At 36.1% G+C, this 3,776-nt stretch overlaps 1 pseudogene; it reads right to left on the reverse strand.

The window, feature by feature from the left end:
- Positions 1 to 629: 629 nt before the first annotated feature.
- Positions 630 to 3,776, reverse strand: part of LOC105119010 (wall-associated receptor kinase 2-like) — a 9,175-nt pseudogene continuing 6,028 nt past the window's right edge.

Genomic DNA, 3,776 nt, shown 5'->3' on the forward strand with positions numbered 1-3,776 from the left:
TGGAGAGCAGCCTCGGTCGATCAATGAAGCCTTAGCAGCCCTCTGCAACAATTTTTAAACATCTTCTCTTTTTTTTTTTTCTTTCACGACTGTAATTAACTTATCATAAAAAAAAATATGTGAGATTGAAGTATATGTCAGATGCCAAGTTGACTAGATATACAAGCATTAGCCACTTGTAAAGTCCATGAAAAAACAATTGCATTTTTATATATTTTTTCCTTCGGGCTATAGCACGCATTATAAGTTTTAAGCTTTGTTGTGTTGATCATTTAAGACCTTCTGAATTGAGTTTACTTCAACAAACTCTTCCTCTTGAGAATGACCGTCCACAGTAATTTATATTATAAAGAATAAGTTCGAACTCTAGATATCATAACAATAATAAGGAATACATTATTAAAGTACCATAATTTACATTATAAAGAAAAAAATAAAACTCGAAGTCTTATTTTAACACCAATTACTAATTGGGCTAGAACAGGTAAGAACTATAATCACACAAGTTGGCTTATGAAGATGATTTTGTTTTTGAACATGGGTGACAAAAGAAAAGGTAAATCTGGATTCTTGAAAAATGTCAAGCTTCCGAGTTCAGGAGAATTACTAGAGACAATAACTCAAGAACATCAACAGCAGTTTGGCATCTCTCCAGTGAGAAGCTCCACAAGAACTACCCCAAAGCTATAGACATCACTTTGAACGGTTAAAATACCCGTCATAAGATACTCAGGATCCAGGTAGCCTAGAGTCCCTTGTATTTTTGTAGCTAAGATATTGGTTTGGCCAGGAGACATCAGCACCGAAGCTCCAAAATCTGCTACTTTTGCTGTGTAATTATTGTCCAGAAGTATGTTTACTGACTTGACATCTCCATGAATAACTGGAGGGTCTGCCAGAGAGTGCAAATAATCAAGCGCAAGCGCAGCCTCCGATGCTACCCTCAAACGATTGGTCCAGGAAGCCAGTATCCGGGAACCTTTGTCGTGGATGTGCTTGGAAAGAGTTCCATTTGAGATGAACTCATAGACCAGTAACGGAACTTTGGTCTCTAAACACAGGCCCAAGAGCTTTACCACATTCTTGTGATTGACCTGTGAAACAATGCTCATTTCCTTTTGAAATTCCTCATTCATCTGAGCTTTGTCCACCCCTTTGGACTTCTTGACAGCAACCACTGTATTATCTGTTAAAACTCCACTGTAAACAGAACCAAAACCACCCTCCCCCAGTTTCCGATCATCAGCATAATTGTTGGTTGCCTTTGCCAGCTCTGCCTCGCTGAAAATCCGTACTCGTTGATTCTTTAAAAATTTTCCCCCGTTCTCTTGGAAGTTCTTCTCCTTTATTCTTTTCGAGCAGATCATGAAGAGTAGCAGACAAATAACCACAAGGAAAATGCCTGCGCCAACAGCTGCAAGCAAATGTCAAAGAAGGACGTTACTTTCACAATCAAACCAAGGGAAAATATTTATTTACTGACGTTTTACTATTGTAATTGATCGCAAGCCTCCATGAACTTCGTTAATACAACTAAATTCCTGATGTTTTATTTTTTAATTTATTTTAATCCCTCGAACTATCAAGTCAAGTTAAAATCAAGCCTTCGTTAGCCTTCCGATCAAAAGCTACCTCAAATGTCGTGGTCTCCTCAACGCCAACATATAGGAGAAGAAATGAAGCGAAGCTAAAACAATTGATTGAAGAACACGAGAGAGTTTTTTTAATCAACCCATTAATTTATAAAAATAATTAAGTTTAACCCATTTTTAATTTTTTTGGTTTGCAAATCATGTGATTCCACGTGTCTTATTTAAGTAATTTTTTAGAAGGCATGCATCTTATGATCATGAAAACCGTATACACTTTATATAAACCCTGTATGCTTCATATAACCTTCATAAATTAATAACTCTTATTGAATAATATTTTTATTTAATCCCAACTTAAATTTGAAGTTTAAACAATATATCTTAATTAATTAGTTAATTAATATTTATTGTTTGAAAAGATATTAATTTATAATGGTTTAATTGTAGTTTAAAAAATCAGTATTAAAAAATCAAAAAGTTCAGACCTTTTTAATTACTAATTGATGGCCTTGCGGATTTTTTTCAAAAAACATGAGTATCCATATCTCTATTTTTGTTTACGGCAAATATCTTCAAAATATGTTTATGCACGAAAATTGTGAGTCCAAGTACAATAAAAAAAAAAAGAAGAGAGGCTATTCATATTATAACCAAGGGATTCATGAATAGATTAGCAACTGTAACAAGTACAATTAAAAAAGAAAAAGAAAAAAAGAGGCTATTCATATTAGAACCAAGGGATTCATGAATAGTCACTGTACCAAGCCCGTGCTTTGATGTGGAGCTGAATTATTTTTTTTATATAAAAAAAAAATTTAAATATAATAGGTGTATTTAAAAAATATATATAACTTGAATTATAGACTCAACTAAAATAAATAAAATAATTTTAATTTAATTAAATGAAAAACAATCGATACTAAATGAATCAACGTTGCATTAAATATAAAAACATAAAATAATATAAAAAATTGATTTTGATCGAACCAAGTTAGCCGAATTTCTATACTTACAAGAGAATGCAAAGAAACCTCATTACCTGCTATAATAGTGATGATACCAACTCCTCGACAACCAGTTTTACCATCACCGTACTTGCCAAGTGGACATCGACACTTGTAATCTCCAATCACATTCTCGCAAGTACCTTCTTCACAAGGGTTTTTATCGGGATCCTTGCATTCATCCATATCTATTGTAAATGTTAAAAAAATTAGTGGCAAAAACAAATTCAACGTACTTGATGACCACCGCACTGACAATTAGAGACCACATGGAACAAGATAAGCATAATTACTAGTGATTAAAGCCTAAAGAAAAGAAATAATCAGTTTATATACCTTGGCAGCCATCTTGGAGATAAGGGTTTCCTTCGAACCCTTCTTTGCATAAGCAACGATATCCTTGATTCTCAGAGTCAGTGCAATTTGCATTTGTGCCACAAGCATACGCGCTTGTTTTATTGGCCTTTTCGCACGTCTCATTTTTAACTACCCATTCAACAACAACATCTGTTGTGTATGCATCATCTCCATATTTTGGCTTGCGAGAGAGCGGCCAATCTGAAAGCTTCAAGGAGTTCTTGTCCACTAAGAAGGCAAATCCACAAGGATTGAACTCCGAAACATTCACGTGGTCGTAATAACTGAAAGTCGAAATGTTAAGTGACTTGAGGCCCTTGGGAATCGAGGTTTGGCAGCATCCAGAACCTGAGCAAGGATTTCCATCTGACATGCTCACATATTCTGTGCATATGGAGAGACATGCAGCTCCGTATGTACGATCTTTGTTCGTCACCTGAGCAAAGGTATCACAACCAATAGCTATGAATACATTTTGGGTGTCTGAGAACATGAAGGGGCCTGGTCCAAGTGTGATAGGCTGAGAGAATTTGTCTGTTCTGCTCCCGGTTTTGCTATAGCAGTCGAATGCTGCAGCAATGCCCACAGTGACCGTGCTCTCCAGCACTGATATTTAGCGAACACGAATGTTTCCGATCAACAGTTGAGGTTGCCCATCAGCGCCTGAAGTGCAATTTAGGATGAAGTGCTTATTCATGGCACAGCTTTGTTCTCCAATCCCAAAGGGGTAAGGAACACTAACATTCCCACACTTATCTTGTTGTTGAAGTAAACTCAATCCAGAAGGTCAAGGAAGGCAGCCACCAGCTGTCACCGCCCAGCC

This window comes from Populus euphratica, unplaced genomic scaffold (genome assembly GCF_000495115.2).
Source record: "Populus euphratica unplaced genomic scaffold, PopEup_1.0 scaffold5.1, whole genome shotgun sequence".
Taxonomy (NCBI): Eukaryota; Viridiplantae; Streptophyta; class Magnoliopsida; order Malpighiales; family Salicaceae; genus Populus; species Populus euphratica.